Source organism: Oncorhynchus mykiss, chromosome 24, assembly GCF_057628025.1.
Source record: "Oncorhynchus mykiss isolate SJ-2025 chromosome 24, ASM5762802v1, whole genome shotgun sequence".
Taxonomy (NCBI): domain Eukaryota; kingdom Metazoa; phylum Chordata; class Actinopteri; order Salmoniformes; family Salmonidae; genus Oncorhynchus; species Oncorhynchus mykiss.
In genome coordinates this window covers 633062-659442 of record NC_143045.1, presented here as the reverse complement: position 1 = coordinate 659442, position 26381 = coordinate 633062, and positions in this window count along the sequence as shown.

Below are 26381 nucleotides of genomic sequence, written 5' to 3'. Positions count from 1 at the left end.
TTCGGTTCGGTCTAGTCTGGTCTGGTTCGGTCTGGTTCGGTCTGGTCTGGTTTGGTCTGGTCTGGTCTGGTTCGGTCTGGTCTGGTTCGGTCTGGTCTGGTCTGGTTCGGTCTGGTCTGGTTCGGTCTGGTCTGGTTCGGTCTGGTCTGGTTCGGTCTGGTCTGGTTCGGTCTGGTCTGGTTCGGTCTGGTCTGGTTCGGTCTGGTCTGGTCCGGTCTGGTCTGGTCTGGTTCGTTCTGGTTCGGATTGGTTCGTTCTGGTCTGGTTCGGTCTGGTCTGGTTCGGGTCTGGTTCGGTCTGGTTCGGGTCTGGTTCGGTCTGGTTCGCTCGGGTCTGGTTCGGTCTGGTCTGGTCTGGTTCGGTTCGGTCTAGTCTGGTCTGGTTCGGTCTGGTTCGGTCTGGTCTGGTCTGGTCTGGTTCGGTCTGGTTCGGTCTGGCCTGGTCTGGTCTGGTTCGTTCTGGTTCGCTCTGGTTCGGTCTGGTCTGGTCAGGTTCGCTCTGGTTCGGTCTGGTCCGGTCTGGTTCGGTCTGGTCCGGTCTGGTTCGGTCTGGTCTGGTTCGGTCTGGTTCGGTCTGGTCTGGTTCGGTCTGGTCTGGTTCGGTCTGGTCTGGTCTGGTTCGGTCTGGTCTGGTTCGGTCTGGTCTGGTTCGGTCTGGTCTGGTTCAGTCTGGTCTGGTTCAGTCTGGTCTGGTTCGGTCTGGTCTGGTTCGGTCTGGTCTCGTCTGGTTCGGTATGGTCTGGTCTGGTTTGGTCTGGTCTGGTTCGGTCTGGTTCGGTCTGGTCTGGTTCGGTCTGGCCTGTTCTGGTCTGGTTCGTTCTGGTTCGGTCTGTTCTGGTCTGGTCTGGTTCGTTCTGGTTCGCTCTGGTTCGGTCTGGTCTGGTTTGGTCCGGTCTGGTTCGGTCTGGTCTGGTTCGTTCTGGTTCGGTCTGGTCTGGTCTGGTTCGGTCTGGTCTGGTTCGGTCTGGTCTGGTTCGGTCTGGTCTGGTTCGGTCTGGTCTGGTTCGGTCTGGTCTGGTTCGGTCTGGTCTGGTCCGGTCTGGTCTGGTCTGGTTCGTTCTGGTTCGGATTGGTTCGTTCTGGTCTGGTTCGGTCTGGTCTGGTTCGGGTCTGGTTCGGTCTGGTTCGGGTCTGGTTCGGTCTGGTTCGGGTCTGGTTCGGTTTGGTTCGCTCGGGTCTGGTTCGGTCTGGTCTGGTTTGCTCTGGTCTGGTTCGGTCTGGTCTGGTTCGGTCTGGTATGGTCTGGTCTGGTTCGTTCTGGTTCCCTCCGGTGCGGTCTGGTTCGGTCTGGTCTGGTTCGGTCTGGTTCGGTCTGGTCTGGTCTGGTCCGCTCTGGTTCGGTCTGGTCTGGTCTGGTCTGGTTCGGTCTGGTTCGGTCTGGTACGGTCTGGTCTGGTCTGGTCTGGTTCGGTCTGGTCTGGTCCGGTCTGGTCTGGTCCGGTCTGTTCTGGTTTGGTCTGGTCTGGTTCGGTCTGGTCTGGTCTGGTCTGGTCCGGTCTGGTTCGGTCTGGTCTGGTTCGGTATGGTCTGGTTCGGTCTGGTCTGGTCTGGTCTGGTCCGGTCTGGTCCGGTTTGGTCCGGTCTGGTTCGGTCTGGTCTGTTTCGGTATGGTCTGGTCTGGTCTGGTTCGGTCTGGTCTGGTTCGGTCTGGTTCGTTCTGGTCTGGTCTGGTCTGGTCTGGTTCGGTCTGGTCTGGTTCGGTCTGGTCTGGTCCGGTCTGGTCCGGTCTGGTTCGGTCTGGTCTGGTTCGGTTTGGTCTGGTTCGGTCTGGTTCGGTCTGCTCTGGTCTGGTCTGCTCTGGTCTGGTCTGGTTCGGTCTGGTCTGGTCTGGTTCGTTCTGGTTCGGTCTGGTCTGGTTCGTTCTGGTCTGGTTCGTTCTGGTTCGGTCTGGTTCGGTCTGGTTCGGTCTGGTCTGGTTCGGTCTGGTCTGGTCTGGTCTGGTTCGGTCTGGTCTGGTTCGGTCTGGTCTGGTCCGGTCTGGTCTGGTTCGGTCTGGTCTGGTCTGGTCTGGTTCGTTCTGGTTCGCTCTGGTTCGGTCTGGTCCGGTCTGGTCCGGTCTGGTCCGGTCTGGTCCGGTCTGGTCTGGTTCGGTCTGGTTCGGTCTGGTCTGGTTCGGTTCGGTCTAGTCTGGTCTGGTTCGGTCTGGTCTGGTTCGGTCTGGTCTGGTCTGGTTCGGTCTGGTCTGGTTCGGTCTGGTCTGGTTCGGTATGGTCTGGTCTTGTATGGTCTGGTTCGGTCTGGTTCGGTTCGGTCTGGTCTGGTCTGGTCTGGTCTGGTCTGGTTCGGTCTGGTCTGGTCTGGTCCGGTCTGGTCTGGTCCGGTCTGGTCTGGTTCGTTCTGGTTCGGTCTGGTCTGGTCTGGTCTGGTCTGTTCTGGTTCGCTCTGGTTCGCTCTGGTCCGGTCTGGTCTGGTCTGGTCTGGTCTGGTTAGGTCTGGTTCGGTCTGGTCTGGTTCGGTCCGGTCTAGTCTGGTCTGGTTCGGTCTGGTTCGGTCTGGTCTGGTCTGGTTCGGTCAGGTCTGGTTTGGTCTGGTCTGGTCTGGTTCGGTCTAGTCTGGTCTGGTTCGGTCTGGTCTGGTCCGGTCTGGTCTGGTCTGGTTCGGTTCGGTCTAGTCTGGTCTGGTTCGGTCTGGTTCGGTCTGGTCTGGTTCGGTCTGGTCTGGTTCGGTCTGGCCTGGTCTGGTCTGGTTCGTTCTGGTTCGGTCTGGTCTGGTCTGGTTCGTTCTGGTTCGCTCTGGTTCGGTCTGGTCCGGTCTGGTTCGGTCTGGTCTGGTTCGGTCTGGTACGGTCTGGTCTGGTTCGGTCTGGTCTGGTTCGGTCTGGTCTGGTTCAGTCTGGTCTGGTTCGGTCTGGTCTGGTTCGGTCTGGTCTCGTCTGGTTCGGTATGGTCTGGTCTGGTTCGTTCTGGTCTGGTCTGGTTCGGTCTGGTTCGGTCTGGTCTGGTTCGGTCTGGCCTGTTCTGGTCTGGTTCGTTCTGGTTCGGTCTGTTCTGGTCTGGTCTGGTTCGTTCTGGTTCGCTCTGGTTCGGTCTGGTTTGGTCCGGTCTGGTTCGGTCTGGTCTGGTCTGGTTCGTTCTGGTTCGCTCTGGTTCGGTCTGGTCTGGTCTGGTTCGGTCTGGTCTGGTTCGGTCTGGTCTGGTTCGGTCTGGTCTGGTTCGGTCTGGTCTGGTTCGGTCTGGTCTGGTCCGGTCTGGTCTGGTCTGGTTCGTTCTGGTTCGGATTGGTCTGGTCTGGTTCGTTCTGGTTCGCTCTGGTTCGGTCTGGTCTGGTTCGGGTCTGGTTCGGTCTGGTTCGGGTCTGGTTCGGTTTGGTTCGCTCGGGTCTGGTTCGGTCTGGTCTGGTTTGCTCTGGTCTGGTTCGGTCTGGTCTGGTTCGGTCTGGTATGGTCTGGTCTGGTTCGTTCTGGTTCCCTCCGGTGCGGTCTGGTTCGGTCTGGTCTGGTTCGGTCTGGTTCGTTCTGGTTCGGTCTGGTTGGGTCTGGTCTGGTTCGCTCTGGTTCGGTCTGGTCTGGTTCGCTCTGGTTCGGTCTAGTTCGGTCTGGTCTGGTTCGGTCTGGTCTGGTTCGGTCTGGTCTGGTTCGGTCTGGTCTGGTTCGGTCTGGTCTGGTTCGGTCTGGTCTGGTTCGGTCTGGTTCGGTCTGGTCTGGTTCGGTCTGGTTCGGTCTGTTCTGGTTCGGTCTGTTCTGGTTCGGTCTGGTCTGGTTCGGTCTGGTTCGGTCTGGTTCGGTCTGGTTGCGTCTGGTCTGGTTCGGTCTGGTCTGGTTCAGTCTGGTCTGGTTCGGTCTAGTCTGGTCTGGTCTGGTTCGGTCTGGTTCGGTCTGGCCTGGTCTGGTCTGGTTCGTTCTGGTTCGCTCTGGTTCGGTCTGGTCCGGTCTGGTTTGGTCTGGTTCGGTATGGTCTGGTCTGGTTCGGTCTGGTCTGGTCTGGTCTGGTCTGGTTCGTTCTGGTTCGCTCTGGTTCGCTCTGGTTCGGTCTGGTCTGGTTCGTTCTGGTCTGGTTCGGTCTGGTCTGGTCTGGTTCGTTCTGGTTCGCTCTGGTTCGGTCTGGTCCGGTCTGGTCTGGTTCGGTCTGGTCTGGTTCGGTCTGGTCTGGTCTGGTTCGGTCTGGTCCGGTCTGGTCTGGTCTGGTTCGTTCTGGTTCGGTCTGGTTCGGTCTGGTCTGGTCTGGTTCGGTCTGGTCTGGTTCGTTCTGGTTCGCTCTGGTTCGGTATGGGCTGGTCTGGTCTGGTCTGGTCTTGTCTGGTTCGGTCTGGTCTGGTCTGTTTTGTTCTGGTTCGGTCTGGTCTGGTTCGGTCTGGTCTGGTTCGGTCTGGTTCGGTCTGGTCTGGTCTGGTTCGGTCTGGTCTGGTCTGGTCCCGTCTGGTTCGGTCTGGTCTGTTTCGTTCTGGTTCGCTCTGGTTCGGTCTTGTCTGGTCTGGTTCTTTCTGGTCTGGTTCGGTATGGTCTGGTCTGGTCTGGTCTGGTTCGGTCTGTTCTGGTCTGGTCCGGTCTGGTTCGGGTCTGGTTCGGTCTGGTCCGGTCTGGTTCGGTCTGGTCTGGTCTTGTCTGGTTTGGTCTGGTTCGGTCTGGTCTGGTCTTGTCTGGTTTGGTCTGGTTCGGTCTGGTCTGGTTCGGTCTGGTTCGGTCTATTCTTGTCTGGTCTGGTTCGGTCTGGTCTGGTTCGGTCTGGTCTGGTTCGGTCTGGTCTGGTTCGGTCTGGTCTGGTTCGGTCTGGTCTGGTTCGGTATGGTCTGGTCTGGTCTGGTTCGGTCTGGTCTGGTCCGGTCTGGTCTGGTCTGGTTCGGTCTGGTTCGGTCTGTTCTGGTTCGGTCTGTTCTGGTTCGGTCTGGTCTGGTCTGGTTCGGTCTGGTTCGGTCTGGTCGGTCTGGTCTGGTTCGTTCTGGTTCGGTCTGGTTCGTTCTGGTTCGGTCTGGTTCGGTCTGGTCTGGTCTGGTTCGGTCTGGTTCGGTCTGGTCTGGTTCGGTCTGGTCTGGTCTGGTCTGGTTCGTTCTGGTTCGGTCTGGTCTGGTCTGGTTCGGTCTGGTCTGGTCTGGTTCGTTCTGGTTCGCTCTGGTTCGGTCTGGTCCGGTCTGGTCTGGTCTGGTCCGGTCTGGTCTGGTTCGGTCTGGTCTGGTTCGGTTCGGTCTAGTCTGGTCTGGTTCGGTCTGGTCTGGTTCGGTCTGGTCTGGTCTGGTTCGGTCTGGTCTGGTTCGGTCTGGTCTGGTTCGGTATGGTCTGGTCTTGTATGGTCTGGTCTGGTTCGGTCTGGTTCGGTTCGGTCTGGTCCGGTCTGGTCTGGTCCGGTCTGGTCTGGTTCGTTCTGGTTCGGTCTGGTCTGGTCTGGTCTGGTCTGTTCTGGTTCGCTCTGGTCCGGTCTGGTCTGGTCTGGTCTGGTCTGGTTCGGTCTGGTCTGGTTCGGTTCGGTCTGGTCTGGTTCGGTCTGGTTCGGTCTGGTCTGGTCTGGTTCGGTCTGGTCTGGTTTGGTCTGGTCTGGTTCGGTCTAGTCTGGTCTGGTTCGGTCTGGTCTGGTCCGGTCTGGTCTGGTCTGGTTTGGTTCGGTCTAGTCTGGTCTGGTTCGGTCTGGTTCGGTCTGGTCTGGTCTGGTTCGTTCTGGTTCGGTCTGGTCTGGTCTGGTTCGGTCTGGTCTGTTTCGTTCTGGTTCGCTCTGGTTCGGTCTGGTCTGGTCTGGTTCGGTCTGGTCTGGTTCGGTCTGGTCTGGTCTGGTCTGGTTCGGTCTGTTCTGGTCTGGTCCGGTCTGGTTCGGTCTGGTTCGGTCTGGTCCGGTCTGGTTCGGTCTGGTCTGGTCTTGTCTGGTTTGGTCTGGTTCGGTCTGGTCTGGTTCGGTCTGGTTCGGTCAATTCTTGTCTGGTCTGGTTCGGTCTGGTCTGGTCTGGTTCGGTCTGGTCCGTTCTTTTTCGGTCTGGTCCCGTCTGGTACGGTCTGGTCCGGTCTGGTTCGGTCTGGTTCGGTCTGGTACGGTCTGGTCCGGTCTGGTCCGGTCTGGTTCGGGTCTGGTTCGGTCTGGTCTGGTTCGGTCTGGTCTTGTCTGGTTCGTTCTGGTTCGGTCTGGTTCGGTCTGGTCTGGTTCGGTCTGGTTCGGTCTGGTCTGGTCTGGTCTGGTTCGGTCTGGTACGGTCTGGTCCGGTCTGGTTCGGTCTGGTCTGGTTCGGTCTGGTTCGATCTGGTCTGGTCTTGTTCGGTCTGGTCTGGTCTTGTTCGGTCTGGTCTGGTCTGGTTCGGTCTGGTACGGTCCGGTCTGGTCTGGTTCGTTCTGGTCTGGTCTGGTCTGGTCTGGTCTGGTTCGGTCTGGTCTGGTTCGGTCTGGTCTGGTTCGGTCTGGTCTGGTTCGGTATGGTCTGGTCTGGTCTGGTTCGGTCTGGTCTGGTCCGGTCTGGTCTGGTCTGGTTCGGTCTGGTTCGGTCTGTTCTGGTTCGGTCTGTTCTGGTTCGGTCTGGTCTGGTCTGGTTCGGTCTGGTCTGGTTCGGTCTGGTCTGGTCTGGTTCGGTCTGGTTCGGTCTGGTCGGTCTGGTCTGGTTCGTTCTGGTTCGGTCTGGTTCGGTCTGGTCTGGTTCGGTCTGGTCTGGTCTGGTTCGGTCTGGTTCGGTCTGGTCTGGTTCGTTCTGGTCTGGTTCGGTCTGGTCTGGTCTGGTTCGGTCTGGTCTGGTCTGGTCTGGTTCGTTCTGGTTCGGTCTGGTCTGGTCTGGTTCGGTCTGGTCTGGTTCGTTCTGGTTCGCTCTGGTTCGGTCTGGTCCGGTCTGGTCTGGTCCGGTCTGGTCCGGTCTGGTCTGGTTCGGTCTGGTCTGGTTCGGTTCGGTCTAGTCTGGTCTGGTTCGGTCTGGTTCGGTCTGGTCTGGTTCGGTCTGGTCTGGTTCAGTATGGTCTGGTCTTGTATGGTCTGGTCTGGTTCGGTCTGGTTCGGTCTGGTCTGGTTCGGTCTGGTCTGGTCCGGTCTGGTCTGGTCCGGTCTGGTCTGGTTCGTTCTGGTTCGGTCTGGTCTGGTCTGGTCTGGTTCGGTCTGGTTCGGTCTGGTCTGGTTCGGTTCGGTCTAGTCTGGTCTGGTTCGGTCTGGTTCGGTCTGGTCTGGTCTGGTTCGGTCTGGTCTGGTTTGGTCTGGTCTGGTCTGGTTCGGTCTAGTCTGGTCTGGTTCGGTCTGGTCTGGTCTGGTCTGGTCTGGTTCGGTTCGGTCTAGTCTGGTCTGGTTCGGTCTGGTTCGGTCTGGTCTGGTCTGGTTCGGTCTGGTCTGGTCTGGTTCGGTCTGGTTCGGTCTGGCCTGGTCTGGTCTGGTTCGTTCTGTTTCGCTCTGGTTCGGTCTGGTCTGGTCTGGTTCGTTCTGGTTCGCTCTGGTCCGGTCTGGTTCGGTCTGGTTCGGTCTGGTCTGGTCTGGTTCGGTCTGGTCTGGTTCAGTCTGGTCTGGTTCGGTCTGGTCTGGTTCGGTCTGGTCTCGTTTGGTTCGGTATGGTTCGGTCTGGTTCGGTCTGGTCTGGTTCGGTCTGGCCTGTTCTGGTCTGGTTCGTTCTGGTTCGGTCTGTTCTGGTCTGGTCTGGTTCGTTCTGGTTCGCTCTGGTTCGGTCTGGTTCGGTCTGGTCTGGTTTGGTCCGGTCTGGTTCGGTCTGGTCTGGTCTGGTTCGTTCTGGTTCGCTCTGGTTCGGTCTGGTCTGGTCTGGTTCGGTCTGGTCTGGTTCGGTCTGGTCTGGTTCGGTCTGGTCTGGTTCGGTCTGGTCTGGTCCGGTCTGGTCTGGTCTGGTTCGTTCTGGTTCGGATTGGTTCGCTCGGGTCTGGTTCGGTCTGGTCTGGTTCGGTCTGGTCTGGTTCGGTCTGGTCTCGTCTGGTTCGGTATGGTCTGGTCTGGTTCGTTCTGGTCTGGTCTGGTTTGCTCTGGTCTGGTTCGGTCTGGTCTGGTTCGGTCTGGTATGGTCTGGTCTGGTCTGGTTCGTTCTGGTTCCCTCCGGTGCGGTCTGGTTCGGTCTGGTCTGGTTCGGTCTGGTTCGGTCTGGTCTGGTCTGGTCCGCTCTGGTTCGGTCTGGTCTGGTCTGGCCTGGTTCGGTCTGGTTCGGTCTGGTACGGTCTGGTCTGGTCTGGTCTGGTTCGGTCTGGTCTGGTCCGGTCTGGTCTGGTCCGGTCTGTTCTGGTTCGGTCTGGTCTGGTTCGGTCTGGTCTGGTCTGGTCCGGTCTGGTTCGGTCTGGTCTGGTTCGGTATGGTCTGGTTCGGTATGGTCTGGTTCGGTCTGGTCTGGTTCGGTCTGGTTCGGTCTGGTTCGGTCTGGTCTGGTCTGGTTCGGTCTGGTCTGGTTCGGTCTGGTCTGGTCCGGTCTGGTCCGGTTTGGTCCGGTCTGGTTCGGTCTGGTCTGGTTCGGTCTGGTCCGGTCTGGTTCGGTCTGGTCTGGTTCGTTCTGGTTCGGTCTGGTCTGGTCTGGTTCGTTCTGGTTCGTTCTGGTTCGGTCTGGTTCGTTCTGGTTCGGTCTGGTTGGGTCTGGTCTGGTTCGCTCTGGTTCGGTCTGGTCTGGTTCGGTCTGGTCTGGTTCGGTCTGGTCTGGTTCGGTATGGTCTGGTTCGGTCTGGTCTGGTTCGGTCTGGTCTGGTCTGGTTCGGCTGGTCTGGTCTGGTTCGGTCTGGTCTGGTTCGGTCTGGTCTGGTTCGGTCTGTTCTGGTTCGGTCTGTTCTGGTTCGGTCTGGTTCGGTCTGGTTCGGTCTGGTTCGGTCTGGTTGCGTCTGGTCTGGTTCGGTCTGGTCTGGTTCAGTCTGGTCTGGTCTGGTTCGGTCTGGTCTGGTTCGATCTGGTTCGGTCTGGCCTGATCTGGTCTGGTTCGCTCTGGTTCGGTCTGGTCTGGTTCGGTCTGGTCTGGTTCGGTCTGGTTCGGTCTGGTCTGGTTCGGTCTGGTCTGGTTCGGTCTGGTCTGGTTCGGGCTGGTCTGGTTCGGTCTGGTCTGGTTCGGTCTGGTCTGGTTTGGTCTGGTTCGTTCTGGTCTGGTTCGGTCTAGTCTGGTCTGGTCTGGTTCGGTCTGGTTCGGTCTGGCCTGGTCTGGTCTGGTTCGTTCTGGTTCGCTCTGGTTCGGTCTGGTCCGGTCTGGTTCGGTCTGGTCTGGTTCGGTCTGGTCTGGTTCGGTCTGGTCTGGTCTGGTTCGTTCTGGTTCGCTCTGGTTCGCTCTGGTTCGGTCTGGTCTGGTTCGTTCTGGTCTGGTTCGGTCCGGTCTGGTTCGGTCTGGTCTGGTCTGGTTCGTTCTGGTTCGCTCTGGTTCGGTCTGGTCCGGTCTGGTCTGGTTCGGTCTGGTCTGGTTCGGTCTGGTCTGGTCTGGTTCGGTCTGGTCTGGTCTGGTTCGTTCTGGTTCGGTCTGGTTCGGTCTGGTCTGGTCTGGTTCGGTCTGGTCTGGTTCGTTCTGGTTCGCTCTGGTTCGGTATGGGCTGGTCTGGTCTGGTTCGGGTCTGGTTCGGTCTGGTCTTGTCTGGTTCGGTCTGGTCTGGTCTGTTTTGTTCTGGTTCGGTCTGGTCTGGTCTGTTTTGTTCTGGTTCGGTCTGGTTCGGTCTGGTCTGGTTCGGTCTGGTCTGGTTAGTTCTGGTTCGGTCTGGTCTGGTCTGGTTCGGTCTGGTCTGTTTCGTTCTGGTTCGCTCTGGTTCGGTCTGGTCTGGTCTGGTTCGGTCTGGTCTGGTTCGGTATGGTCTGGTCTGGTCTGGTCTGGTTCGGTCTGTTCTGGTCTGGTCCGGTCTGGTTCGGGTCTGGTTCGGTCTGGTCCGGTCTGGTTCGGTCTGGTCTGGTCTTGTCTGGTTTGGTCTGGTTCGGTCTGGTCTGGTTCGGTCTGGTCTGGTCTGGTTCGGTCTGGTCCGTTCTTTTTCGGTCTGGTCCCGTCTGGTACGGTCTGGTACGGTCTGGTTCGGTCTGGTACGGTCTGGTCCAGTCTGGTCCGGTCTGGTTCGGGTCTGGTTCGGTCTGGTCCGGTCTGGTCTGGTCTGGTCTTGTCTGGTTCGTTCTGGTTCGGTCTGGTTCGGTCTGGTCTGGTTCGGTCTGGTTCGGTCTGGTCCGGTCTGGTTCGGTCTGGTCTGGTTCGGTCTGGTTCGGTCTGGTCTGGTCTGGTTCGGTCTGGTACGGTCCGGTCTGGTACGGTTCGGTCTGGTCTGGTCTGGTCTGGTTCGGTCTGGTCTGGTTCGGTCTGGTCTGGTTCGGTCTGGTCTGGTTCGGTATGGTCTGGTCTGGTCTGGTTCGGTCTGGTCTGGTCCGGTCTGGTCTGGTCTGGTTCGGTCTGGTTCGGTCTGTTCTGGTTCGGTCTGGTCTGGTCTGGTTCGGTCTGGTCTGGTTCGGTCTGGTCTGGTCTGGTTCGGTCTGGTTCGGTCTCGTCGGTCTGGTCTGGTTCGTTCTGGTTCGGTCTGGTTCGGTCTGGTCTGGTCTGGTTCGGTCTGGTCTGGTTCGGTCTGGTCTGGTTCGTTCTGGTTCGCTCTGGTTCGTTCTGGTCCGGTCTGGTCTGGTCTGGTCTGGTTCGGTCTGGCCTGGTCTGGTCTGGTTCGTTCTGGTTCGCTCTGGTTTGGTCTGGTCTGGTTCGGTCTGGTCTGGTTCGGTCTGGTTCGGTCTGGTATGGTCTGGTTCGTTCTGGTTCGCTCCGGTTCGGTCTGGTCCGGTCTGGTTCGGTCTGGTCTGGTTCGGTCTGGTTCGGTCTGGTCTGGTTCGGTCTGGTCTGGTTTGGTCTGGTTCGTTCTGGTTCGTTCTGGTTCGGTCTGGTCTGGCCTGGTCCGGTCTGGTTCGGTCTGGTTCGGTCTGGTTCGGTCTGGTTCGGTCTGGTCCGGTCTGGTTCGGTCTGGTCTGGTTCGGTCTGGTCCGGTCTGGTTCGGTCTGGTCTGGTCCGGTCTGGTCTGGTTCGTTCTGGTTCGGTCTGGCCTGGTCTGGTCTGGTTCGGTCTGGTCTGGTTCGTTCTGGTTCGGTCTGGTCTTGTTCGGTCTGGTCTGGTCTGGTTCGTTCTGGTTCGCTCTGGTTCGGTCTGGTCTGGTCTGGTCTGGTCTGGTTCGGTATGGTCTGGTCTGGTTCGGTCTGGTCTGGTCTGGTTCGGTCTGGTTCGGTCTGGTCCTGTCCGGTCTGGTCTGGTTCGTTCTGGTTCGGTCTGGTTCGGTATGGTCTGGTCTGGTTCGGTCTGGTCTGGTTCGGTCTGGTCTGGTCTGGTCTGGTTCGGTATGGTCTGGTCTGGTTCGGTCTGGTCTGGTTTGGTCTGGTCTGGTTCGTTCTGGTAACTGTGTTTATGAAGTAAAGCATGTGTGTCTGTTGGTTTGAAGTAAACTCTAGTGTGTAGTGTTTTCTGTGATTGATTGTTATTACTGAAAAAAACCGTTCTTGCGGATGAATTGTGTATTTAACCTTAATGGATGGATGATGACCGTTGAGAATGTTTATAAAATCTGTGAATAACTGGATGTCGTGGGGCCAGGCTCCTATTATGTCATCTAAAAAGCGGTAATAACAAGTGGGTTGATATGGACACTTGGCCAGTGCCTCTCTCTCCCATTCAGCCATGTATATATTGGCGTAAGCAGGTGCACATTTTTTGCCCATAGCTGTTCCCTCCACCTGCAGGTAATAATGATCATTGAATAAAAAGTCATTGCTAGTCAGGCTGATTTCTAACAGTTGTAATATTTCTTTGTCCGGTCTAGTGTTGTCTGGGTATCTCTTAAAGATATTTCTAATTGCTTGTATTCCTGTTGCTGTATAGGCTATCAATATCTATCGTGAATATGTGTGTATGGGAGGGAACAACTATGGGTCCAATCCTCTCCATGAAGTGGTAGGTGTCCCTGAGAAAGCTGGGGTGCCTTGTGGAGAGAGGGTTGATATGGTGATCTATATATTGTGAAATGTTATAGGATTCACGATTGCAGTCTGAGACAATCGGTCTGCCAGGAGGAACTTCAAAGGGAATTGTCCATGTCTCCGGTTCCTTGTGTACTTTTAACAGTAAGTAGAATAGTCTAGGTCGTGGGGTGTCTGTACCGTTGAGAAAGTCCCGTTGTTTTGCTGTGATGTAGTGTTGGTCGTAGTCTTTTTATTATTGTCCCTAGCTGTGTCTGTGGTTGTATACTGTTTTGTACCCAAGTGATCAGTGTCCAGGGGGCAGCGAAGCTAGACTGGCGAGTATTATCCAGGTTAAGAAAACTGGCTGGCTGTGCAGAAGGTAAAGGCCGCTAGCAGTGGCTAACAATGACTAAATAGCTAGTTAGCTGGTTAGCTTCTGGAGGTTCTTGAATGTGTTCTAAAAATTAAAAATAATAGCGATTCCGTATCACATTGGGTGAGGCAGGTTACCGGAAGGTATAATCAAATTAAAAATCGAAAAGAGATTGAAAGAAAATATTTGGTCCGGTGAGTGGTTGGGACGCTGCGATTCAGACGGTTAGCAGGCCTGTGCTAACAGTTAGTAGGCCGGGGCTGAACAAGGTAGCAGTTAGCGGACCGGGGCTAAACAAGCTAGCAGTTAGCAGGCCGAATTAGCAAGCAAGGAGATAGCAAGGGCTAGAAAGTTAGCCTTTGGGGGACGTCGCAATGGGGTGAGTCTGTTTATGCCTCTTCATGCGGTGACATCGATAGACCTGTCGTGGGTCCGGATATTGTAGCCCAGGAGTATGCTTCGGTGGTAGCACAGGAGCTCTGGCCGGGCTAGCTTCAAGCTAAATGGATGGAAACGCTAGCCAGGAGTTAACATCCGGGGTTGCAGTTAGCTAGTTGTGAAGACCCAGCTGAAAATGTTCCGTTTGCGATGGGAATCCGGTGGGAATCCGGGGATAAAAAAATAATAATAATAGGTCCGTTATGCTCTGGTTAGAGTCGCGTTGTTCGAACTGGCGAGAGCTTTCCGCGCTGAAGGTTAGCTGAAGACCGCTAGCAATGGTTTGCTGATAGTTAGCTGTCTAGCTTCAGTTGAGGGGTGCTAGCTAGCTAGCTTGATAGTTAATGTTTGCTTTAGTTTGCGCGCCAGCTCTGCAAATTCAGCAGGTGTGTGTGTGTGTGTGTGTGTGTGTGAACGCTTCCAACAAAACTAATGACCTGCAGTGGATCAAACCATTGTGAGGCAAAGGGCGGGGGTTGCAATCTTTTGAAACTTAAAAACGCGCTATTAAGTGTCTATAATCAGCATAAGTGCTTTCATTGCGTTCATTCATATTATTGAAATTACATAGATATGTTTACAGTGATATATTGGGGGGGGAAATCATATTTTTCCCAGGATAGGGGGGTCGTGTCCCCCTGGGATTTCTGCCTATGCACGTGATATCTCCTCACTCACGTGGTTGATTGAAGGACGTGGTTGATTGAAGAACTGATTTGTGTTGATGGCAATTACCATATAAATTCAAAGATGAAGAAGGAGGGATGACTAGAAACGATTCAGTTGACGGTTTTATGTGTGGATTAATTGTCGGAGTAGAGGAATTTGTGTAATTCAGGTAAAAAAATAACGCAATGTTTATATCACAGGACAAATTAGCTAGCGGGTTAACTCGCTAAATTGCCATACATGTTTCATGCTTTTCGGCCTGTCCCCAATTTAATGCCATTGGTCACATATTTTGTTTTGATATTTTAACCTGCGTGTCTTTATCGCGTCTGCAAGCACGTAGCTGGTATGTTTATAATGAACTTTATCTGTCGAAAATGGAAATTGTGAGGTTTGAGGTCTTGTGGTGGCTTATGGGGGAGGAAAGGGGGGAGAGTACAGGGGGTTGGGGGGAAAAGAAGGGTGTGGTGTGGGTCCAAATTGTGGGTAGAGCCTATTCTAAATTTAGCTGCTCACACCAATTCTTAAAAATGAGGTCTGCTGTGGTTGTTGTCCAGTGTATCAGGTCTGTTGTGTGGAATTCATCATGGGGTATCTCCAAGAGAAATGGGCCATGTGTGGTGATGTAACCGTTAATGACTTTGAGGTTCCGTTTTCGATCTGGTGAAAGGAGGTGTGAGTGGTTAATAATGGGGATGTAAATAATTGCATTAGGGAAAAAGTGACTCTTGCTTCCTTGTGCATTGATGCATTCTGTTTGATGTTTTGTATGGGTCATTATCCATATTGTTTATGCCCACCGAGAGAACCACTATGCATGCTGGTGTCTAAGTGAACCTCTGTTTTCTCCAGGACCTTTTTGAAATGGTAAAATGTTGCTCCAGGGTAACTCTCCACTTGTATGGGTTATGGGTTATGAAATGGAGGGATTCTATTAACATTTGAGTCTCCCAAGACTAGTATTGGTTTATTTCCCTTAAAATTCCAATCTGCCACCTTGCCATTTGGTGTAATACTTAAAGGCCCGTAGATGTCCTCCTAGGATCATAAATTAAACTGAGGTAAGCTCCAAGTTGCCTCTTTTTCTGGGTGGCAGTGCAGAAGTCGATGTGGTGAGAGATTCATTCAACCATAGTGTTGTTAAATATGAACATAAACGCCATATTGTGCATTTAAATGGTTTCATTGTTTTGTTAAAGGAAAGGAAAAACCTAAAAGAGGAAGTGCCAAACTAAAACCAAACAAACCATAAATATATAGAGTAGAAATAAATTATGAATAAAACCATGTTCTTCTCCATCCATTTTCCTGTCTGTTAAAACCCATTTTCTAATACAGGCCATTTGGTGTTATTGTCTGTAGGTTCTGGATCCACTCCCGTGCTGCCCACAGGTCCAGAGGCCCACAGGTCCAGCCTATATGTGACTGTAACCCTGATATGGTAAGGTGAGTGATGGGGTGCTCCTGGAAGTGGGTTATGAGTAAATTGTAGGTTGATGTGGGCACTTGGCCAATGCAAGTTCAAAACAGACAGTGTGACCCAATTAAAGGCACTTCCGGTTGGCACAGGAAGCTATACGTAAACACATATATTGCTTGGGGTATTCTCTTACAGAATCCTGAGTTTAAAGTCTTTATGTTAAAAATTGACTGATCTAGACAGGGTTGAATGCAGTCATTTTCACATTTGCAGGTTATGTACATCAAAATACCTTTTGGGTGAATTTAACCACTTCCGGATGCTCCAGGATGCTTAGATTCGACACAGGTAGACCTCATAGTGGTCTGATGGACTGTCATAGAAGACAGGTTCATAAGGCATTCATAACCCACATAGGCTTCAGGTTGAATTTAGAGGTGCAGGCAATGTATTCCTATGGGGAGAGAAGTCAATGCAAACTGTTTGAAGTAAACACCTTCTTTTAACTGCTAAGGGTTAATGCCACACGGCCAAGGTTAGGCTTGCACGGATCGGGAGGACCTCAGGAACGTACCTGAGGTCGAATTGTGCTTCTCACCCTAGCAGTTCTCTCACTGTCACCCAAAACAAATGACATTTTGGGCCTACTTTTCTCATGGTCGCTGCGCTCAGACCGAGCGAGCTACGGGATATCTCGTTGAACTCTGCACGGCCTAGAGATTATGTTTATGCCCTTGCCTGCTCTCTGTGTCTTTCAGCACCACACCTTTTCACTCCATCCTTGCTGTGTGTGTGTGTGTGTGTGTGTGTGAGAGAGAGAGCTTTTCTTTGACATCTGCTGGCGGAAATTACTGATTTACAGTTTAGGAGGGTTACCTAGTCACACATGTGAAGTTTTGGAAAGATGTGACTTTTTTAACCCTTCAAAACAGACAGTGTGACCCAATTAAAGGCACTTCCGGTTGGCACAGGAAGCTATAAGTAAACACATGTCTTTATTGACATAGCCACTTACAGAATCCTGAGTTTTAAGTCTTTAAGTTAAGAATTGACTGATCTACACAGGTTTGAATACAGTGATTTTCATAATGACAGGTTATGAGTTTCAAAACACTTTTAGGGTGAGCTAGCTTGATAGTTAACGTTTGCTTTAGTTTGCGCGCCAGCTCTGCAAATTCAGCAGGTGTGTGTGAAGGCTTCCACTGCAGGTCATTAGTTTTGTTGGATCAAACCATTGTGAGGCAAAGGGCGGGAGTCGCAATCTTTTGAAACTTAAAAACGCGCTATTAAGTGTCTATAATCAGCATAAGTGCTTTCATTGCGTTCATTCATATTATTGAAATTACATAGATATGTTTACAGTGATATATTGGGGGGGGAAATCATATTTTTCCCAGGATAGGGGGGTCGTGTCCCCCCCTGGGATTTCTGCCTATGCACGTGATATCTCCTCACTCACGTGGTTGATTGAAGAACTGATTTGTGTTGTGAAGCAGAATTCACCAAGCGTTGGATTGTTCACCCACTAATAGGGAACGTGAGCTGGGTTTAGACCGTCGTGAGACAGGTTAGTTATAAATTATATATATATAAATTCAAAGATGAAGAAGGAGGGATGACTAGAAACGATTCAGTTGACCGTTTTATGTGTGGATTAATTGTCGGAGTAGAGGAATTTGTGTAATTCAGGTAAAAAAATAACGCAATGTTTATATCACAGGACAAATTAGCTAGCGGGTTAACTCGCTAAATTGCCATACATGTTTCATGCTTTTCGGCCTGTCCCCAATTTAATGCCATTGGTCACATATTTTGTTTTGATATTTTAACCTGCTGGTATGTTTATAATGAACTTTATCTGTCGAAAATGGAAATTGTGAGGTTTGAGGTCTTGTGGTGGCTTTACTACTTTGTCCCGCTCCGGGATGGTCTAGCAACCATCGCATTTTTGTCCATTTGGGATCCTGTGTATGCGGTAGATTTTTGCCGTGTTTGCGTCCACTTGGGAAATGGGAGATACGGGTCCGGAAACCTTTTTTTTTTTTTTTTTCTAGTGATTTGTTGACCGCTCGGTGTAATTGTAGGTCTCTTACGGTCCACTGCTTTTTGCCGCCCACTGGTCCACCCAGAACACGACTGTAATCCTGATATATTGAGGTAAGTGATGGGGTGATCCTGGAAATGAGTCACTAGTTCTGTGTGTAAATGGGCCCGTTTGATATTGTATAGAATGCTGTTTAAGTCTATTTTCTATTGTATACTGGGTTTCCCCAATGTAGTGTTTTTTGCTAAATGTGCAAGTGATTATATACATATATGACATTTGGAGTGTAGAGTGAAATGAAAGACAACCCCCCCTCTCCAAAAGTTGGGTCTGTGCTGTTGTGAGTTGAAAAGACTTGGATAAATTCATGATGAGAGGGGGTCAACTACCCCCTCTGCTGGGTAATCTAAGAAAGCAACTGGGGGAGGAAAGGGGGGAGTGTACAGGGGGTTGGGGGGAAAAGAAGGGTGTGGTGTGGGTCCAAATTGTGGGTAGAGCCTATTCTAAATTTAGCTGCTCACACCAATTCTTAAAAATGAGGTCTGCTGTGGTTGTTGTTCAGTGTATCAGGTCTGTTGTGTGGAATTCATCATGTGGTATCTCCAAGAGAAATGGGCCATGTGTGGTGATGTAACCGTTAATGACTTTGAGGTTCCGTTTTCGATCTGGTGAAAGGAGGTGTGAGTGGTTAATAATGGGGATGTAAATAATTGCATTAGGGAAAAAGTGACTCTTGCTTCCTTGTGCATTGATGCATTCTGTTTGATGTTTTGTATGGGTCATTATCCATATTGTTTATGCCCACCGAGAGAACCACTATGCATGCTGGTGTCTAAATGAACCTCTGTTTTCTCCAGGACCTTTTTGAAATGGTAAAATGTTGCTCCAGGGTAACTCTCCACTTGTATGGGTTATGAAATGGAGGGATTCTATTAACATTTGAGTCTCCCAAGACTAGTATTGGTTTATTTCCCTTAAAATTCCAATCTGCCACCTTGCCATTTGGTGTAATACTTAAAGGCCCGTAGATGTCCTCCTAGGATCATAAATTAAACTGAGGTAAGCTCCAAGTTGCCTCTTTTTCTGGGTGGCAGTGCAGAAGTCGATGTGGTGAGAGATTCATTCAACCATAGTGTTGTTAAATATGAACATAAACGCCATATTGTGCATTTAAATGGTTTCATTGTTTTGTTAAAGGAAAGGAAAAACCTAAAAGAGGAAGTGCCAAACTAAAACCAAACAAACCATAAATATATAGAGTAGAAATAAATTATGAATAAAACCATGTTCTTCTCCATCCATTTTCCTGTCTGTTAAAACCCATTTTCTAATACAGGCCATTTGGTGTTATTGTCTGTAGGTTCTGGATCCACTCCCGTGCTGCCCACAGGTCCAGAGGCCCACAGGTCCAGCCTATATGTGACTGTAACCCTGATATGGTAAGGTGAGTGATGGGGTGCTCCTGGAAGTGGGTTATGAGTAAATTGTAGGTTGATGTGGGCACTTGGCCAATGCAAGTTCAAAACAGACAGTGTGACCCAATTAAAGGCACTTCCGGTTGGCACAGGAAGCTATACGTAAACACATATCTTGCTTGGGGTATTCTCTTACAGAATCCTGAGTTTAAAGTCTTTATGTTAAAAATTGACTGATCTAGACAGGGTTGAATGCAGTCATTTTCACATTTGCAGGTTATGTACATCAAAATACCTTTTGGGTGAATTTAACCACTTCCGGATGCTCCAGGATGCTTAGATTCGACACAGGTAGACCTCATAGTGGTCTGATGGACTGTCATAGAAGACAGGTTCATAAGGCATTCATAACCCACATAGGCTTCAGGTTGAATTTAGAGGTGCAGGCAATGTATTCCTATGGGGAGAGAAGTCAATGCAAACTGTTTGAAGTAAACACCTTCTTTTAACTGCTAAGGGTTAATGCCACACGGCCAAGGTTAGGCTTGCACGGATCGGGAGGACCTCAGGAACGTACCTGAGGTCGAATTGTGCTTCTCACCCTAGCAGTTCTCTCACTGTCACCCAAAACAAATGACATTTTGGGCCTACTTTTCTCATGGTCGCTGCGCTCAGACCGAGCGAGCTACGGGATATCTCGTTGAACTCTGCACGGCCTAGAGATTATGTTTATGCCCTTGCCTGCTCTCTGTGTCTTTCAGCACCACACCTTTTCACTCCATCCTTGCTGTGTGTGTGTGTGTGTGTGTGAGAGAGCTTTTCTTTGACATCTGCTGGCGGAAATTACTGATTTACAGTTTAGGAGGGTTACCTAGTCACACGTGAAGTTTTGGAAAGATGTGACTTTTTTAACCCTTCAAAACAGACAGTGTGACCCAATTAAAGGCACTTCCGGTTGGCACAGGAAGCTATAAGTAAACACATGTCTTTATTGACATAGCCACTTACAGAATCCTGAGTTTTAAGTCTTTAAGTTAAGAATTGACTGATCTACACAGGTTTGAATACAGTGATTTTCATAATGACAGGTTATGTGTTTCAAAACACTTTTAGGGTGAGCTAGCTTGATAGTTAACGTTTGCTTTAGTTTGCGCGCCAGCTCTGCAAATTCAGCAGGTGTGTGTGAAGGCTTCCACTGCAGGTCATTAGTTTTGTTGGATCAAACCATTGTGAGGCAAAGGGCGGGAGTCACAATCTTTTGAAACTTAAAAACGCGCTATTAAGTGTCTATAATCAGCATAAGTGCTTTCATTGCGTTCATTCATATTATTGAAATTACATAGATATGTTTACAGTGATATATTGGGGGGGGAAATCATATTTTTCCCAGGATAGGGGGGTCGTGTCCCCCCCTGGGATTTCTGCCTATGCACGTGATATCTCCTCACTCACGTGGTTGATTGAAGAACTGATTTGTGTTGTGAAGCAGAATTCACCAAGCGTTGGATTGTTCACCCACTAATAGGGAACGTGAGCTGGGTTTAGACCGTCGTGAGACAGGTTAGTTATAAATTATATATATATAAATTCAAAGATGAAGAAGGAGGGATGACTAGAAACGATTCAGTTGACCGTTTTATGTGTGGATTAATTGTCGGAGTAGAGGAATTTGTGTAATTCAGGTAAAAAAATAACGCAATGTTTATATCACAGGACAAATTAGCTAGCGGGTTAACTCGCTAAATTGCCATACATGTTTCATGCTTTTCGGCCTGTCCCCAATTTAATGCCATTGGTCACATATTTTGTTTTGATATTTTAACCTGCTGGTATGTTTATAATGAACTTTATCTGTCGAAAATGGAAATTGTGAGGTTTGAGGTCTTGTGGTGGCTTTACTACTTTGTCCCGCTCCGGGATGGTCTAGCAACCATCGTGTTTTTGTCCATTTGGGATCCTGTGTATGCGGTAGATTTTTGCCGTGTTTGCGTCCACTTGGGAAATGGGAGATACGGGTCCGGAAACCTTTTTTTTTTTTTTTTTCTAGTGATTTGTTGACCGCTCGGTGTAATTGTAGGTCTCTTACGGTCCACTGCTTTTTGCCGCCCACTGGTCCACCCAGAACACGACTGTAATCCTGATATATTGAGGTAAGTGATGGGGTGATCCTGGAAATGAGTCACTAGTTCTGTGTGTAAATGGGCCCGTTTGATATTGTATAGAATGCTGTTTAAGTCTATTTTCTATTGTATACTGGGTTTCCCCAATGTAGTGTTTTTTGCTAAATGTGCAAGTGATTATATACATATATGACATTTGGAGTGTAGAGTGAAATGAAAGACAACCCCCCCTCTCCAAAAGTTGGGTCTGTGCTGTTGTGAGTTGAAAAGACTTGGATAAATTCATGATGAGAGGGGGTCAACTACCCCCTCTGCTGGGTAATCTAAGAAAGCAACTGGGGGAGGAAAGGGGGGAGTGTACAGGGGGTTGGGGGGAAAAGAAGGGTGTGGTGTGGGTCCAAATTGTGGGTAGAGCCTATTCTAAATTTAGCTGCTCACACCAATTCTTAAAAATGAGGTCTGCTGTGGTTGTTGTTCAGTGTATCAGGTCTGTTGTGTGGAATTCATCATGTGGTATCTCCAAGAGAAATGGGCCATGTGTGGTGATGTAACCGTTAATGACTTTGAGGTTCCGTTTTCGATCTGGTGAAAGGAGGTGTGAGTGGTTAATAATGGGGATGTAAATAATTGCATTAGGGAAAAAGTGACTCTTGCTTCCTTGTGCATTGATGCATTCTGTTTGATGTTTTGTATGGGTCATTATCCATATTGTTTATGCCCACCGAGAGAACCACTATGCATGCTGGTGTCTAAATGAACCTCTGTTTTCTCCAGGACCTTTTTGAAATGGTAAAATGTTGCTCCAGGGTAACTCTCCACTTGTATGGGTTATGGGTTATGAAATGGAGGGATTCTATTAACATTTGAGTCTCCCAAGACTAGTATTGGTTTATTTCCCTTCAAATTCCAATCTGCCACCTTGCCATTTGGTGTAATACTTAAAGGCCCGTAGATGTCCTCCTAGGATCATAAATTAAACTGAGGTAAGCTCCAAGTTGCCTCTTTTTCTGGGTGGCAGTGCAGAAGTCGATGTGGTGAGAGATTCATTCAACCATAGTGTTGTTAAATATGAACATAAACGCCATATTGTGCATTTAAATGGTTTCATTGTTTTGTTAAAGGAAAGGAAAAACCTAAAAGAGGAAGTGCCAAACTAAAACCAAACAAACCATAAATATATAGAGTAGAAATAAATTATGAATAAAACCATGTTCTTCTCCATCCATTTTCCTGTCTGTTAAAACCCATTTTCTAATACAGGCCATTTGGTGTTATTGTCTGTAGGTTCTGGATCCACTCCCGTGCTGCCCACAGGTCCAGAGGCCCACAGGTCCAGCCTATATGTGACTGTAACCCTGATATGGTAAGGTGAGTGATGGGGTGCTCCTGGAAGTGGGTTATGAGTAAATTGTAGGTTGATGTGGGCACTTGGCCAATGCAAGTTCAAAACAGACAGTGTGACCCAATTAAAGGCACTTCCGGTTGGCACAGGAAGCTATACGTAAACACATATCTTGCTTGGGGTATTCTCTTACAGAATCCTGAGTTTAAAGTCTTTATGTTAAAAATTGACTGATCTAGACAGGGTTGAATGCAGTCATTTTCACATTTGCAGGTTATGTACATCAAAATACCTTTTGGGTGAATTTAACCACTTCCGGATGCTCCAGGATGCTTAGATTCGACACAGGTAGACCTCATAGTGGTCTGATGGACTGTCATAGAAGACAGGTTCATAAGGCATTCATAACCCACATAGGCTTCAGGTTGAATTTAGAGGTGCAGGCAATGTATTCCTATGGGGAGAGAAGTCAATGCAAACTGTTTGAAGTAAACACCTTCTTTTAACTGCTAAGGGTTAATGCCACACGGCCAAGGTTAGGCTTGCACGGATCGGGAGGATCTCAGGAACGTACCTGAGGTCGAATTGTGCTTCTCACCCTAGCAGTTCTCTCACTGTCACCCAAAACAAATGACATTTTGGGCCTACTTTTCTCATGGTCGCTGCGCTCAGACCGAGCGAGCTACGGGATATCTCGTTGAACTCTGCACGGCCTAGAGATTATGTTTATGCCCTTGCCTGCTCTCTGTGTCTTTCAGCACCACACCTTTTCACTCCATCCTTGCTGTGTGTGTGTGTGAGAGCTTTTCTTTGACATCTGCTGGCGGAAATTACTGATTTACAGTTTAGGAGGGTTACCTAGTCACACATGTGAAGTTTTGGAAAGATGTGACTTTTTTAACCCTTCAAAACAGACAGTGTGACCCAATTAAAGGCACTTCCGGTTGGCACAGGAAGCTATAAGTAAACACATGTCTTTATTGACATAGCCACTTACAGAATCCTGAGTTTTAAGTCTTTAAGTTAAGAATTGACTGATCTACACAGGTTTGAATACAGTGATTTTCATAATGACAGGTTATGTGTTTCAAAACACTTTTAGGGTGAGCTAGCTTGATAGTTAACGTTTGCTTTAGTTTGCGCGCCAGCTCTGCAAATTCAGCAGGTGTGTGTGAAGGCTTCCAACAAAACGAATGACCTGCAGTGGATCAAACCATTGTGAGGCAAAGGGCGGGAGTCGCAATCTTTTGAAACTTAAAAACGCGCTATTAAGTGTCTATAATCAGCATAAGTGCTTTCATTGCGTTCATTGATGGGGTGATCCTGGAAATGAGTCACTAGTTCTGTGTGTAAATGGGCCCGTTTGATATTGTATAGAATGCTGTTTAAGTCTATTTTCTATTGTATACTGGGTTTCCGCAATGTAGTGTTTTTTGCTAAATGTGCAAGTGATTATATACATATATGACATTTGGAGTGTAGAGTGAAATGAAAGACAACCCCCCCACTCCAAAAGTTGGGTCTGTGCTGTTGTGAGTTGAAAAGACTTGGATAAATTCATGATGAGAGGGGGTCAACTACCCCCTCTGCTGGGTAATCTAAGAAAGCAACTGGGGGAGGAAAGGGGGGAGGGTTGGGGGGAAAAGAGTACAGGGGGTTGGGGGGAAAAGAAGGGTGTGGTGTGGGTCCAAATTGTGGGTAGAGCCTATTCTAAATTTAGCTGCTCACACCAATTCTTAAAAATGAGGTCTGCTGTGGTTGTTGTTCAGTGTATCAGGTCTGTTGTGTGGAATTCATCATGTGGTATCTCCAAGAGAAATGGGCCATGTGTGGTGATGTAACCGTTAATGACTTTGAGGTTCCGTTTTCGATCTGGTGAAAGGAGGTGTGAGTGGTTAATAATGGGGATGTAAATAATTGCATTAGGGAAAAAGTGACTCTTGCTTCCTTGTGCATTGATGCATTCTGTTTGATGTTTTGTATGGGTCATTATCCATATTGTTTATGCCCACCGAGAGAACCACTATGCATGCTGGTGTCTAAATGAACCTCTGTTTTCTCCAGGACCTTTTTGAAATGGTAAAATGTTGCTCCAGGGTAACTCTCCACTTGTATGGGTTATGGGTTATGAAATGGAGGGATTCTATTAACATTTGAGTCTCCCAAGACTAGTATTGGTTTATTTCCCTTAAAATTCCAATCTGCCACCTTGCCATTTGGTGTAATACTTAAAGGCCCGTAGATGTCCTCCTAGGATCATAAATTAAACTGAGGTAAGCTCCAAGTTGCCTCTTTTTCTGGGTGGCAGTGCAGAAGTCGATGTGGTGAGAGATTCATTCAACCATAGTGTTGTTAAATATGAACATAAACGCCATATTGTGCATTTAAATGGTTTCATTGTTTTGTTAAAGGAAAGGAAAAACCTAAAAGAGGAAGTGCCAAACTAAAACCAAACAAACCATAAATATATAGAGTAGAAATAAATTATGAATAAAACCATGTTCTTCTCCATCCATTTTCCTGTCTGTTAAAACCCATTTTCTAATACAGGCCATTTGGTGTTATTGTCTGTAGGTTCTGGATCCACTCCCGTGCTGCCCACAGGTCCAGAGGCCCACAGGTCCAGCCTATATGTGACTGTAACCCTGATATGGTAAGGTGAGTGATGGGGTGCTCCTGGAAGTGGGTTATGAGTAAATTGTAGGTTGATGTGGGCACTTGGCCAATGCAAGTTCAAAACAGACAGTGTGACCCAATTAAAGGCACTTCCGGTTGGCACAGGAAGCTATACGTAAACACATATCTTGCTTGGGGTATTCTCTTACAGAATCCTGAGTTTAAAGTCTTTATGTTAAAAATTGACTGATCTAGACAGGGTTGAATGCAGTCATTTTCACATTTGCAGGTTATGTACATCAAAATACCTTTTGGGTGAATTTAACCACTTCCGGATGCTCCAGGATGCTTAGATTCGACACAGGTAGACCTCATAGTGGTCTGATGGACTGTCATAGAAGACAGGTTCATAAGGCATTCATAACCCACATAGGCTTCAGGTTGAATTTAGAGGTGCAGGCAATGTATTCCTATGGGGAGAGAAGTCAATGCAAACTGTTTGAAGTAAACACCTTCTTTTAACTGCTAAGGGTTAATGCCACACGGCCAAGGTTAGGCTTGCACGGATCGGGAGGATCTCAGGAACGTACCTGAGGTCGAATTGTGCTTCTCACCCTAGCAGTTCTCTCACTGTCACCCAAAACAAATGACATTTTGGGCCTACTTTTCTCATGGTCGCTGCGCTCAGACCGAGCGAGCTACGGGATATCTCGTTGAACTCTGCACGGCCTAGAGATTATGTTTATGCCCTTGCCTGCTCTCTGTGTCTTTCAGCACCACACCTTTTCACTCCATCCTTGCTGTGTGTGTGTGTGTGTGTGAGAGCTTTTCTTTGACATCTGCTGGCGGAAATTACTGATTTACAGTTTAGGAGGGTTACCTAGTCACACATGTGAAGTTTTGGAAAGATGTGACTTTTTTAACCCTTCAAAACAGACAGTGTGACCCAATTAAAGGCACTTCCGGTTGGCACAGGAAGCTATAAGTAAACACATGTCTTTATTGACATAGCCACTTACAGAATCCTGAGTTTTAAGTCTTTAAGTTAAGAATTGACTGATCTACACAGGTTTGAATACAGTGATTTTCATAATGACAGGTTATGTGTTTCAAAACACTTTTAGGGTGAGCTAGCTTGATAGTTAACGTTTGCTTTAGTTTGCGCGCCAGCTCTGCAAATTCAGCAGGTGTGTGTGAAGGCTTCCAACAAAACGAATGACCTGCAGTGGATCAAACCATTGTGAGGCAAAGGGCGGGAGTCGCAATCTTTTGAAACTTAAAAACGCGCTATTAAGTGTCTATAATCAGCATAAGTGCTTTCATTGCGTTCATTGATGGGGTGATCCTGGAAATGAGTCACTAGTTCTGTGTGTAAATGGGCCCGTTTGATATTGTATAGAATGCTGTTTAAGTCTATTTTCTATTGTATACTGGGTTTCCCCAATGTAGTGTTTTTTGCTAAATGTGCAAGTGATTATATACATATATGACATTTGGAGTGTAGAGTGAAATGAAAGACAACCCCCCCTCTCCAAAAGTTGGGTCTGTGCTGTTGTGAGTTGAAAAGACTTGGATAAATTCATGATGAGAGGGGGTCAACTACCCCCTCTGCTGGGTAATCTAAGAAAGCAACTGGGGGAGGAAAGGGGGAGTGTACAGGGGGTTGGGGGGAAAAGAAGGGTGTGGTGTGGGTCCAAATTGTGGGTAGAGCCTATTCTAAATTTAGCTGCTCACACCAATTCTTAAAAATGAGGTCTGCTGTGGTTGTTGTTCAGTGTATCAGGTCTGTTGTGTGGAATTCATCATGTGGTATCTCCAAGAGAAATGGGCCATGTGTGGTGATGTAACCGTTAATGACTTTGAGGTTCCGTTTTCGATCTGGTGAAAGGAGGTGTGAGTGGTTAATAATGGGGATGTAAATAATTGCATTAGGGAAAAAGTGACTCTTGCTTCCTTGTGCATTGATGCATTCTGTTTGATGTTTTGTATGGGTCATTATCCATATTGTTTATGCCCACCGAGAGAACCACTATGCATGCTGGTGTCTAAATGAACCTCTGTTTTCTCCAGGACCTTTTTGAAATGGTAAAATGTTGCTCCAGGGTAACTCTCCACTTGTATGGGTTATGGGTTATGAAATGGAGGGATTCTATTAACATTTGAGTCTCCCAAGACTAGTATTGGTTTATTTCCCTTCAAATTCC